Consider the following 14938-nt stretch of genomic DNA (forward strand, 5'->3'; position numbering starts at 1 on the left):
TGTCACAGCCTGGTATGGGAACTGTACTTCCTTCAATCGCAGGAATCTGCAGAGAGTGGTGCGGACAGACCAGCACATCTGTACACGTGAACTTCCCACTATTCAGGGCTGTAAAGAGGTCCTGAAGGATCACTGGGGATCCCAGTCAACCGAACCACCAACTGTTTCAGCTGCTACTATCTGGGAAATGGTACCACAGCATAAACACCAGGACCAGCAGGCTCTGGGACAGCTTCTTCCACCAGGCCGTCAAACTGATTAATTCATGCTGATACAATTGTATTTCTATGTTATGTTGACTGTCTGTTGCACATACTGTTTATTATAAATTACCATAAATTGCACATTGCACATTTAGAGACGTAATATAAATATTTCTACTCCTCATGTATGTGAAGTCAATTCAATTCAATTCACCCTCTCCTTTATCTGTTCTGTCATTCTGGCTCCCACCCTCCCTGCAACTTCAGTATAACTCCCCCACTAGCACTAGCAAGCCTTACCACTAGGATATTAGTCCCCTTCTAGTTTTGTTCCCCTAACTATCGAATCCCGTATCACCCCTTTGACTTTCCTCTGCCAGGTAATCCCCCTAACAGTTTCTAAAGTGGTCTACCTGTTATTGTGTGGGATGGCCACAAGAGTACTCTGCGATGGCTATTGAACCTCATTCTCCTTCCTGACTCTCACCCAGTTTCCTGCGTCCTGCACCTCGGTGTAACACACCTCTCTTTATGTCATATCTATCACCCCCTCCAACTGCTGAACGATCCAGAATTCATCCATTTGAAGTTCCAACTCCGTAATGTTGGAGCTGGATGCACATCTTGTATGTGAGGCTGTCGGACACTGGAGGTCTCCCTGCCTTCCCACCAATATCCCCTGTAATTTGTAATGACCAGTGTGCACAAAAATCTTGTGCTGTGCAATTTTTTGCCCAGTGACAACAACATGTGAACACTGAATTTTATGTAGAGAGGTAGTCATTTCAACTGCCAGCAAATGACTGTCAATAAGAACTTTGATCTCCTCTGGGTTTGATCAAGTTCATCTGCACTCTCACACAACCTATGTAACAGGCCTGTAGCGGTACTGAAGGATTTTCTCACCAGTGCTTTTGCACACTGTATATACATTGGCAGGCAAAAGTTTGGGCAGCTCGGTCAAAATTTCTGTTACTCTGAATAGTAAAGCAAGTGGAAGATGAACTGATCTCCAAAAGTCATAAAATTAAAGATGAAACATTCTTTTCAACATTTTAAGCAAGATTAGTGTAGTATTTTTGTTTTGTACAATTTCAAAGTGAAAAAAAGGAAAGGAGCACCATGCAAAAGTTTGGGCACCCCAAGAGTTTTGAGCTCTCAGATAATTTTTACCAACATCTCAGACCTTGATTAGCTTGTTAGGGCTATGGCTTGTTCACAATCTTCGCTAGGAAAGGCCAGGTGTTACAAATTTCAAAGCTTTATAAATACCCTGACTCCTCAAACCTAGTCCCAACAATCAGCAGCCATGGACTGCTGCCTCTAAGCCCCTGCCTAGCACTCTGAAAATTAAAATACATGATGTCCACAAAGCAGGTGAAGGCTATAAGAAGACAGCAAAGCGTTTTCAGGTAGCTGTTTCCTCAGTTCGTAAAGTAACTACGAAATGGCAGTTAACAGGAATGGTTGAGGTCAAGTTGAGGTCTAGAAGGCCAAGAAATCTTTCAGAGAGAACTGTTCATAGGATTGCTAGAAAGGCAAATCAAAATCCCCGTTTGACTGCAAAAGACCTTCAGGAAGATTTAGCAGACTCTGGAGTGGTGGTGCACTGTTCTACTTTGCAGTGGGGCCTGCGCAAATATGACCTTCATGGAAGAGTCATCAGAAGAAAACTTTTCCTGCATCCTCACCACCAAATACAGCATCAGAAGTTTGCAAAGGAACATCTATACAAGCCTCATGCATTTTGGAATCAAGTCCTGTGACTGATGAAGTTAAAATAAAACTTTTTGGCCGCAATGAGCAAAGGTATGTTTGGAGAAAAAAGGGGACAGAATTTCATGAAAAGAACACCTCTCCAACTGTTAAGCACGGGTGTGGATCGATCATGCTTTGGGCTTGTGTTGCAGCCAGTGGCACGGGGAACATTTACTGGTAGAGGGAGGAAAAAATTCAATTAACTACCAGCAAATTCTGGAAGTAAACATCACACCGTCTGCAAAAAAAGCTGAAGATGAAAACAGAATGGCTTCTACAACAGGATAATGATCCTAAACACACCTCAAAATCCACAATGGACTACCTCAGGAGTCGCAAGCTGAAGGTTTTGCCATGGCCCTCACAGACCCCCGACCTAAACATCATTGAAAATCTGTGCATAGACCTCAAAACAGCAGTGCATCAAGACGGCCCAAGAATCTCACAGAACTAGAAGCCTTTTGCAAGGAAGAATGGGCAAAAATCCCCAAACAAGAATTGAAAGTCTCTTAGCTGGCTACAGAAAGCGTTTACAAGCTGTGATACTTGCCAAATGGGTTGTTACTAAGTACTGACCATGCAGGGTGCCCAAACTTTTGCTTCAGACCCTTTTCCTTTTTTTGTTATTTTGAAACTGTAAACGATGGAAAAATGTAATCTTGCATAAAATATTAAAGAATGTGTAATCTTTAACTTTATGCCGTTTGGAAATCAAGTCATCTTTTACTCGCTTAGCTATTCACAGTAACAGAAAATTTGACCAGGGATGCCCAAACTTTTGCATGTCATTGTATGTGATTTTCTTGCTAAATGACGCTTTAAAAAGTCGGATTTCCAAATATCACTCCCCTTCTTCCCACTTGCAAATTCTCCAGCAACTTTTGCATCACCACAATACACACAGTTTTTGTATTTCACATAAATTCTTCCCGTGAACACTCCCCCAGGTGACTGACGGTAGGATGAACTCAGTGATGGCAATGCCAATGAATATGAAGGGAAGGGCAGTAGTCTGTCTCATTGGAGTCTGGCACATTTATGATGAGAAAACTACTTGTCGCCCAGGGCAGAGGTGTTTGATATTATTATGTACCCAGAGAGAATGGGTCAAAACATGTTCTCACCGGAAAAAAAAAACTCCAGAACAAGAGCAGGCAGAACAAGCAACGCACACAAAATGCTGGAGGAACTCAGCAGGCCAGGCAGCATCTATAGAAAAGAGTACTAATGCTGAGTTCCTCCAGCAATTCGTGTGTGTTGCTTGGATTTTCAGCATCTGCAGAATTTCTCTTGCTGCGGTTACAGGTTGAACGAAGGTGATTTTCTCAACAGCTGATAGAAAGATTTTGTTCTCTTTCTCCGAGTTCCTAATCCTTGCATTTAGATAGCTGGAGCTCAGCTCTGTCTGTGAGATCTATCTGCTCCCATTCCCTGACGTGCAGGAAGCTCCTCGGGGCCCGTGTACGAATCGTGGGACAGAGAGAGAGGAAAAAGACCTGCCCTGTCCCGAGTTTGCGGCCACGGTGTCCGGAGCTCACAGCAATTGAACTCAATTAGAGTCGAAACGGCCCTTATCTGTTCCGATGGTGCTGAGGCCGAATGAGTACTGCGCGCATGCGCAATTATCGGAGACTGCGGCAACCATGACGCCTGCGCATTTGATCGGTGCTGCAAGCGACAGCGAAATTTTAAACGCAAGGCTTTATGGGTAATCAAGCTGCCATTAAAGGTTTCTGCAAACACTGGTTCCATGTCCATACCTCAGTTTTTTTTGTGTGTAGAAAACTCAGCAGCTGTTTTAACGCAGAAAGCGGCTCCCATAAACAATACACTAAATATCAACAGGCATTTCGTGTATCTAGTGCCAAAGTACAGTCCTCTTACAAATGCAGATATGAAACACAAGAGATTCTGCTGTTGCTGGAAACACAGTGACGCACACACACAATGCTGAACGAGCTCTGCAGTTCAGGCAGCAACTAAGAAGAGGAGTACACGGTCTAGGCATGCTGAAGGGGGTCGGCTTAAATGCTGTCTACTTATTCCTCTCCACATTTGCTGTCTGATCTGCTGATTACCTGCAATATTTTGTAGAAATTAACCATTTTGTTTTTCAATTAACCAGGTTCCTAATGTTTCTCATTTTTCATTCATGGCCACATCCTGCTGGTCTGGCTCCTCTTCCTCCTCCTGCTCGTAACCTCCAGACCCCATCTCTTTCTGGAGCCCCAAAGCCCTGATTCATGCTGGCAACTCGTTTGTTTCTGACTCTGCTCCATCGAATATTCACTCGCCAGTCTGTTGTCAGACGTTAGAGGTGCATCGCACCAAACCAGCTGTCTGAGGCACAGTCATTTAAATGAGTGAAAATGACCCAAAATGTTGAAAATAGCAGGGACGAAGGAGCTGAACCAACTTAGTCCAGCTCTGGGGAAGCTCAAGTACTCAGTGAGCTCATTCGTCTTCTTTCTGGAGAAAATCATGCAGGAAATTCATGCAGGTGTATAAGATGATGAGAGGTATTGATCGTGTGAATAGTCAGAGGCTTTTTCGCAGGACTGAGATGGCTAACACGAAGGGGCAGAGTTTAAGGTGCTTGGAAGTAGATCAAGGGAGATGTCAGAGGTATTTTTTTACATAGAGAGTGGTGGCTGTGTGGAATGCACTGCCAGCAACGGTGGTAGAGGCAGATACAATAGGGCCTTTTTAAGAGAATCTTAGATAGGCACATGGAGCTTAGAAAATTAGAGGGTTCTGAAGTAGGGTAATTATAGGATAAATGGGCGGCACAACACTGTGGGCCGAAGGAAGGGCCTGTAATGTGCTGTAGATTTCTGTGATTCTGTGAAATTGAAGGGACATCTCTTCTCCCACGAAGTGATGATTAGTTGCAACCTGTTATCACAGGGAGAGAGAGAGAGAGAGAGGTGAACGGCAGCGATAGATCGTAAAATACTGATATGGAACACAACCATGGGCAGGGACCAGATGGGCCGAGTGGCCTCTCTGGTTTACATTATGAGTGTGGTAGAGACAGGGAGTACCCGAGACACGGGATTTGATACAGAACTGATTTACCTTTCACAGACCCACAATATTAAACACCAGTCTAGTTTAAGGCTAACATCAGCAGAACAGACTGCTCCAATGCTCAGTGACTAGGGTTCAGTCCTGGGTGCGATGAGCAGCCGCAATAACTGCAGAATCTGACAGTAACAATCCCTCATGAACCTGCAGCTGCCTTCAGTCACCGCGATGGTTAAATATTTAACACAGAACTTATTTGAACTTCCTCCCTGATGTGAAGTTGCTGGTGTTGCAGCAGCTGGGATGATTGTGTAAAACTCTTTGCTCACTCCGGACAGAAATGTGACCTCTATTTATTGTGAACTCACTGGAGCATCACAAGGTGGGTTAACTGAATGACTCTCTTCGCACACACGGAGCAAGTGAACGGCCGCTTCCCAGTGCGAAGCTGTTGGTGTATCTGCGATGGCCGACTGAATCCCTTCCAAAATGAGAGCCAGTGAATGACATCACACTGCTATCAACGTCATGGCAATGTATCCAATCAGATGACGGACATGGACACGTGATCGGGCTCTCCTTGTAGCGAGTGGGGCGCTGTCTTCTCCAGCATCTCCGCCTCCACATTCAAGGATCGGCGGCATTCAAGCACTGGTGAACTGACAGATACAGCGGAACTAACGTGATGTTGTGTTTGTGATTCCTATACACAAATCCTTGCCCTTTTCTGTTAAAAGTTTGCAAAACACGCTTGATGGACAGCATTTCAAATTAGTTAATTTTAGTCTCCATGGTGACGTCGAGATTGTTACAGCGAGACTCAATTTAGTTTAAAGGAACAAAACCTCATTTTCTAACTGGCCACAGTTCAGGCATTCAGGCACAATATCAAACTCTCTGCTTTCCTTTCTGTATCAGAATGGATCATTTCTGGCCTTCATCAGTCTGCGACTTGGCTCAGTTTCTCTCTCTCCTTCACGTTCTGAGCATGCGCCACACCTACTAAGATCACATTTTATTTACGCGGCTGCTTCTGGAAACTCTCCGTCCATCCTGGCATTGAATTCAGAGTCAGCAATGTTATTGAATCTCAGGAGTAGGTGATTAGGCTTTCTCATTGGAGATTGATAAAGCGGCGGTAGTGTGTGTCTGGACCGGACCACAGTTGTTCACTGTTTTATGGCCTGACGGAAGCAGCGAGACGTGAAATGTCCCAGTCTATTGATGACGCAGAGAGAGTGGAGCTGGGGGAGGGGAGGCTATTCACATGCAATTTCGTAGCTTTGCAATCAGTTCATAGTGCACTGTGGTGCTGCACTGGCGGGGTCCCATTACTGGGATCAGGGCAAAGTCACTGTGGCTATCAGGATTTTGTGAATAAAGCGCCACTCTCCAACTTAGCAACTCGGGCCGCGGAGCAGGCCTATCGTTTGTATAATTACAGTGCAATTCATGGCATCGTGATAACTAAATACTGTAGCCAACCACGGCCACTCTATCCAGGCCTTTCAATATTCGATAGCACTCGTAAATTTGGCCACACGGCCATCAATGCTGTCATCCGATGCATTCACTTAGAACGCGAATAGAAACGTTACCAACACAGACTCCTGTGGAGCAACACGAATCACCGACAGCCAATCAGACAAGGCTCCCTTTATCCCCACCCTTTCTGACAGGTAACAGGTGACAGATGTGTGACAGTCTCGGCCCGAAACGTCGACGCTTTACTCCTCCTCGGAGAGGGTCACTGTCCTGATGAGTTTACCCAGCATTTTGATTGTTACGCCGGATTTCCAGCATCTCCAGGATCTCTGTATTTGGACTTGAACGTGCACATGACACAAATGCATATTCACATCGCTTATACTTTATTGAACGGGACTAGCAAAAAAAAAGATCGACAAAACAGTTGCAGATAAATTAAAATAAATTAAATAGCGGGAGGTTTGCTCTGTGATATAATCGAGTTTAAGCGGGAGTGAGCGTGATGGGGGGGGTGATGATGTCCGCGGGTGGAACGCCCTCTTGAACAGTCCCGTATCTCTATTGGTTGGTGCTCTAGATTGACATTATCTGCTACCAATGGAAACAAAATATCGCGCGTCATATTACGACAGGTTCTTGGTGTCTGGGAGATGACAGGAGCACGGGTTGCCAGCTCGAGCCCCGGACCGCGGTGCTGACGAAGCTCTGTGAGAGGGCGCGTGGTGCAGTGGCCGGGACCGTGTAATGGCGCAAGAGAGCGATGGGGAGTCTGCAGGATGAGTGAAAGGGAACGGGAAGCTCGTCTTCTCTTCCGGACCGTGCTGCCTTGCAACCGTTTGATTCCGCAACCCCTGCTGGGGTCCGGAATTCTCACTGAAAATGGAATATAAATTCATATTTAGAGCAATATTAATGTTATGTACGGGAAACTAAAAGTTCACACATGCCTTCGCAAACACTCATTCGATTGGTTTACTCCAAATCAGTTGCAAACGATTCTCTTGTGAACAGAGCAATGTGCATACGTAGGCCATTCAGCCCCCGAAAACGGCTACTTCACGCAGTAATAAGGTCCAATAAGAATAATTCAAGTACAAGCGGGACGGCCATTCTTTTTGCTTGTGTCACTGTTTAGACTGGCTTTGGCTCATCGGGCTTAGGGGAGATCAGGTTTGGGTGATACATTGTCTTGTAAGTTACTCTCTCTCTGTCCTCACTTGTTCATTCCTCATTTGTTATGGCAGAGCAGATTAGTGTGAATGGCTCCTGGGCAGGGTTCTGTACTATGTGTGGGATGTGGGAAGTCTGGCAGACCTCCAGATCAACACATCTGCGCCAGGTACACCGAGTAGCGCCTCCCGAGAGAAGGTGTTAAGGAACTGGAGCTGCAGCTCGATGACCTTCGACTCACACGGGATAATGAGGAGGTGACAGACAGGAGCTAAAGTGGGGTAGGACTCTTAGGTTGCAGGAGACAGGTAACTGGGTGGCTGTCAGGAGAAGGTGGGGAAATGCACAGCCACTGTGACCGTTCCCTCATGAATAGTACACAAGTTTAGATGCTATTGAGGGCGACGACGTACCCGGGAGGAGCCGCAGTGACCGGCTGTCCGGCACTGAGTCGGGTGTTGTGGCTCAGAATAACCGAGAGATGAAGACAATTGCAGTGTTGATAGGAGATTCCTCAGTCAGAGGGAAAGCGACGATGTTCTGTGGGGGCGATAGAGAGATTCACATGGTATGTTGCCTCCCTGGGGCCAGGATCATGGGTATCTCGGATCGGGTCCGTGGTATTCTCAAGGGCGAGGGTGAGCAGCCCGAAGTCTGGTGAGCATTGGCAGCAATGACATCGGTAGACAAGGTGATAAGATCCTGAAAAGAGGTTTTAGGGAGATAGTTAAAGAGTTGAGAAACAACACTTCCAGGGTAGTAATCTCTGGATTGCTGCCTATGCCACGTGATGGAATGATTTAACAGGTGATGGCGAGACCTCACTTGGAGCATTGGGAGCAGATTCGTCTCCCTTGTCGTAGAAAGGATGCGCTGAAACTGGAGAGGGTTCAAAGGAGGTTCACAAAAATTATTCTTGGTTTGAAAGGCTTGTCTTAAGAGGAGCGTTTCGTGGCTCTGGGCCAGTATTCACTGGAATTCAGAACAATAAGGGGTGAAATTCTTGATAGAGTGGATGTGACGAGGATATTTCCTATGGTGGGAGAGTCTAAGACCAGTTGACACAGCGTCACACATTGACTGGGTCTCCCATACTCAAAAGGCCTAGATTCGATAGTGTTTGTTAAGTGTGTTCAGAAAAGTTTCCTTCATCGGTACATGGAGCTCCCAATGAGAGAGAGCGCGATACTTGATTCCCTGTTAGATACTGAGACACGGCTGGTGACAGATGATTGTGTCTGCGAATTCTTTACATCCAGCGATCACAACGACATTAGTTTAAAAGTAAGTATAGACCAGGTACGGTCTGCCCCGCGGACTGAAATTCTAAATTGGAGAAAGGCCAATTTCGATGATATCTGAAAGGATATGAGAATTGTTCATTGGGACACGCTATTGTCAGGCAAAGGTGTAATTTTGAGAGTAGCAAGCTTGTATGTGCCTGTCAGAATGAAAGGTAAATATAACAGGTTTAGAGAATTTTGGATTCCCAGAGATATTAAGGCATTAATTAAGAAAAAAAAATGGAGTTGGTTAGCAGGTGTCGGCAGGTAGGGAGAACTGAGGTACTTCTGTGATACGGGAGATGCAAGAGAATGCTTAAGACAAGATCAGGAACGTTAAAGAAGACATGAGGTTTCCCAAGGAGACAATGTGATCTGGGATCCCAAGGAGATTCTACAGAAATGCAAAGAGGAAAAGGAATTGCAAGGGACAAAATTGGTCCTCTGGAAGACCAGAATGTTAATCAATGCGTGAAGCCAGTTGAGGTGGGGGAAATCATACAGATTTTGTTCTGCATCTGTATATATTAGGGAGACGGATGCAGAACCTGCACAGAATGTATAGAAGTGGGGCGAAGCAGATCATGGACCACATAGGTATTAAAGAGGCGGACATGTTGCTGCATTGAGGTAAACTCGGTGGAGAGACTCCCAGGGCCTGCCGAGGTGTTCCTTCCGAACTTGTAGGTGGCAAGTGCAGACATTGCTCGGATTCCAGCAGAGATACTTAAATCATCCTTAGCAACCGGCGAGGCACCGGTGAATTGGAGGATGGCGAATGAGACCTTAAGATATAGGAGCAGAATTGGGGAAATTGGACCAGTGAGTCGGCTCCGCCATTTCATTCTGGGTCATCTAATTTCCCTCTCTGAGCGAGTTCACACAACCATAAAATAAAGGATCAGAATTAGGTCACTTGCCCCATCAAGTGCATGGGTAATGTGTACTGTTGTTCCGCTGTTTAGGAAAGGCTCTCTGCTGACATCAGTCGTGGGAAGAATATTGGACAGTAAGGGACAGGGTCTCTGAGTATTTGGACGGGCAGGGACTGATTGGGGATAATCTTTACAGGTCGTGTCCGACGAATATGATAGGGGTTCAAGGGGAATTTGCTGAGAACGTTGATGAAGGCAAGGAAATGGATGTTGTGTGTACAGACATTAGCAAGATATTTGACAAGGTCCCGCATCGGATGCTGGTCAAGAAAGTTCAGACACTTGGCATTCAATGAGCGGTAGTAAATTGTATTAAGTATTGGCTTTGCGAGAGAAGCGTGGTAGCAATTGCCTGTCTGACTGGAGACCTCTGACTGGTGGAGTGCCAAATGGATCCTCCGTTGTTTGCCATCTCCACCATTGATCTAAGTAATAATGTGGTGAACTCGATCCGCACATTTGCGGATGACACCATGATTGGGAGCACAGTGGAAATCGAGGAAGTCTACTGGATTCCTGCAGGATCTGAATCAGCTGTAAAAATGGTAGAAGGATTTTAATACAGACAAGTGCGAGGTGCTGCACTTCAGAAGGACCAACCAGGGTAAGATTTACACAGTGAATGGTACACTGGGGTGTGCTGTAGAACAAAAGGATCTGTGAATACAGACGCATAATTCATTTAAAGTGGCGCACAGGTATATAGGGGTTGAAATGAAAGCATTTGGCAGGCTGGTTTTCATAAATCAAAGTAGTGATCACAGGAGGTAGAATGTAGTGTTGAAGTTGTAAAAGACGCTGTTGAGGCCTAACTGGGAGTATTGTGTACAGGTTTAGTCATCTACTAGGAAGAAAACTATGAATAGGGTTGAAGCAGTCCGGAGGAAATTTACAGGGATCTTCTCGGATCTGGAGAACCTGAGTTAAAATGAAAGATTGGACCGGTTCACACTTTATTACTTGGAGCGTAGAAGATGGAGGGGGATTTGACAGAGGCATAATAAATAATGAGGAGTACATATAGGGTAAATGCACGCAGGCTTTTTCTACGGAGCAACACACACACACAACGCTGGAGGAACTCAGGAGGCCAGAGAGCATCTATAGAAAAGTGTAAACAGTCGACATTTCGGGTCGAGACTCTTCATCTGAACTGAACGTGAAATGTTTCTTTCTTTCTCTCTCTCTCTCTCTCTCTCTCTCTCTCTCTCTCTCTCTCTCTCTCTCTCTCTCCCTTTCTCTCTGTCTCTCTCTGTGTCTCTGTCTCTCTGTCTCTCTCTCTCTCTCTCTCTCTCTCTCTCTCTCTCTCTCTCTCTGGTAGACTATAGCCTGTCAGTTTGTGAATGTGATCTGCGTGCTGGTCTGTACTCCTGTGAACATATTAAAATTGGGAATCATTCCCTTCCTGGCTCCCATTTTCACTACCACACAACTCCCTGGCTGGTTATAATTTTCAATCAATACGTCACTCCCTCCCTGTCAGCCAAGTTAACCGCGGTGTAATATATAAGTTTCTGCGTCTGCCCCTCCCCGACGGCCATTCCAACAACAGTGCATCTCAAGTTCGCGCGTCAGTCCTTCGATAGCGCCCATTTCCAAACAACCTATCACTCCCCACATGGGTACAATTTCTCGCCATTTGGAATGGGCGTCTTTTCAGAAAGATGCATTTCACAAATATTTCAGGCGCCGTGTTAATCAACAACCCGCTGATTAACCAATGGCGAAGGGGTTTCTTGTTGCAAGAATTGCCCGGATGGAAATACAATATTCAGTTGATGCTAATGTCAATAAATGAATAGTTATAAACCTCTCTGAATCGTACATGGGCGAATGGGTTTGGTTTGTTTTCAAGATGAAATTACGTGCCTCAGAACAGAGAGTCATATGAAACTACAGCAAAAAAAAAAAAAACAGGCCCTTCGGCCCGTCTAGTCAAACCCGAAAACAGTTAAACTGCCTACTCTCACCGACCTGCACCGTGACCATAATCCTCCATATCCCTGCTATCCATGTACCTACCTAAGCTTCGATTGAACGTTGAAATTGAGCTCGCATGCACCACTTGCTGTCACGACCCTCTGAGTGAAAAAGCACCCCAACCCCTGGTTCCCCGTAAACTTTTCATTTTTCAGCTTCAACCCATGCCTTCTGATTGTAGTCTATCCAACCTCAATAGAAAGAGCCTGCTTGCATTTACCCGCAGCTATACCCCTCATAATTTTGTATACCACTATTAATCCTCTCTCAATCTTCCACGTTCTAAAGAATACAATTTTACCCTGCTCAATCTTTCCCTATAACTCAGGTCCCTCAGACCCGACAACATTCTTGTTTTTTTTTTTTTTTCTGTTTTCTTTCAACCTTGTTTACAGCTTTTCTGTGGGTAGGTGACCAAAACTACACACAATTCTCCAAATTTTACTTCGCCACTGTGTTATTCAACTTCAACATAATATCCCATCTCCTGGACTCAGTACGTCGATTTATTAAATACCAACGTACCAAAAACTTTCTTTACGATCCTCTCTTCCTGTGGCACAACTTTCAATAGATTATGGACCTGACCTCCCAGATCCCTTTGTTCCATGACAGTCCTTAGTGCCCTACCGTTCACTAAGAGCTTTCCTGATTGGTCGGACAGAAGTGCAAATCATTGCACTTGTCTGCATTAAATTCGATCGGTCATTTTTCAGCCCATCTTTACAGCTGATGCAGATTCTTCTACAAGCCACGTTGTCCACTATACCCTCAAATTTGGGGCTATCCGCAAATCTGCCGATCAGTTAAGCACATCATTCCAACTCATTGATATAGATGACAAACAACAAATGCCAAGCACTGATTTCTGAGGCACACCACTAGTCACAGGCCTCCGGGCAGAGAGTCAACCCTCCACTAGCACTCTTCCAAAGCGGAATCCTGAATACCGAGCGACTGAACGTTCTCGACCAGCCGCCCATGCTGGACTTTGTCAAAGTCTTGTCGGCAACATTTCTTTCATTCACTTTCCTGGTAGCTTCCTGGAAAAACCCTGTAAGATTAGTTAGACATAACCTACCACGCACGAAGCCATCCTTATGAAGATACAATCAGCAGATATTGGAAATCCAAACAACACATACAAAATGCTGGAGAAACTCAAAATATCGGAGAGCATCTGTACAAAAGAGGACAATCGGCGTTTCGTGCCGAGACACTTCATCGGGACTGGACAGTGCAAGTTTGTCCAAATACATATATATCCAGTCCCGTAGAATAGCTTCCAATAATTTTCACACACTGATGTCAGACTCACCGACCAGTAATTTTCTGGTTTGTGTTTACAGCACTTTGTAAACAGTAGAACAATATCCTCCAATCTCCTGGTACCTCACCTGTCGTTAAGGATGTTTTGAATATCTCCGCAAGGGCCCCATCAATTTCTGCACTTGTCTTCCGCAGGGTCCGAGGAAACATCTTGTTTGATCCTGGAGATTTATCCTTTCTGATTTGCCTCAAGGTGGCAAACGCTTCCTCCTCTGTAATCTGTTCATGGTTCATGAAATTGATACCGCTTTGCCTCGCTTCCATAGGCTCTGCTTCCGTGCCCCGATGAAATGCAGATGCAAATAATTCATTTTAGGTGTTCGACAACTCTTTTGGCTCCACAGATGGATTATCACTCTGGTCTTCAAGAGGTCCAATTTTATCCCTTGCGATCCGTTTGCTCTGAACATGCCTGTCGATTCCTCAGTGATTCTCCTTCATCTTATCTACTAGAGGAACTTCTGCCTTCTTGCAGCCTCCCGGATTTCTTTCTTGAGCTTTCTCTTGCACTTGTACTTTCTCTTGCACTACATAAGGACCGCATGTGATCCTACTTGCCATTATCTGCTTTCTTCTTTTAACCTGCGCCTCAATATCTCTTGAAAATCAGGGTTCCTGCACATGTTATCCTTACCTTTTATTCTGATCTGCACTTGCATGTTTGTAGTGTAAACATGTCGTTTTCGAAGGTCTCACAGCTTCCAATTATATTTTTGCCAGAAAGCCACCTGTCGCAATCCATACCTGCCAGATCCTTTCCGATACCATCAAAATTGTTTTTTTTTTTTCAATTTAGAATCTCAAGCCACCTGTCGGATCTAACATTTTACATACTTACTTTGAAATTATGGGCATCATTGTCACTGGCTGCAGAGTGTTCCTATACACAATCTTCTGTCCCCTGCGCTGCCTCATTCTTTAATAGCAGATTCAATATCGCAGGCTCGCTTATTGGAACCTCTGTGTACTGATGAAGGAAACGTTCTTCGACGCGCTTGACAAACTCTATCCCACCTAGTCCATTTACAGTGTGGGATTCCCAGTAATTATTTGGAAGTTAAAATCACCTACTATAACAAATTTAAGTTTCTTGCAAAGGTCTGCAATCTTACAAATGTGTTCCTCTAAATCCCTAAGACTGTTGGGACGTTTGTATTAGAGCCCTGTTAACATGACCACCTTTCTTATTACTGAGTTCCACACATAACCTCCAGGCTGAGTCGCTGGTGAAGAAGGCGAATGCAATGTTGGCTTCATTTCTAGAGGAATAGAGTATAGCAGCAGGGATGTGATGTTGAGGCTCTATAAGGCGCTGGTGAGACCTCACTTGGAGTACTGTGGGCAGTTTTGGTCTCCTTATTTAAGAAAGGATGTGCTGACGTTGGAGAGGGTACAGAGAAGATTCACTAGAATGATTCCGGGAATGAGAGGGTTAACATATGAGGAACGTTTGTCCGCTCTTGGACTGTATTCCTTGGAGTTTAGAGGAATGAGGGGAGACCTCAGAGAAACATTTCGAATGTTGAAAGGCATGGACAGAGTGGATGTGGCAAAGTTGTTTCCCATGATGGGGGAGTCTAGTACGAGAGGGCATGACTTAAGGATTGAAGGGCGCCCATTCAGAACAGAAATGCGAAGAAATTATTTTAGCCAGAGGGTGGTGAATCTATGGAATTTGTTGCCACGGGCGGCAGTGGAGGCCAAGTCATTGGGTGTATTTAAGGCAGAGATTGATAGGTATCTGAGTAGCCAGGGCATCAACGGT

The sequence above is a fragment of the Mobula birostris genome, chromosome 13 (genome assembly GCF_030028105.1).
Source record: "Mobula birostris isolate sMobBir1 chromosome 13, sMobBir1.hap1, whole genome shotgun sequence".
NCBI classification, from domain to species: Eukaryota; Metazoa; Chordata; class Chondrichthyes; order Myliobatiformes; family Myliobatidae; genus Mobula; species Mobula birostris.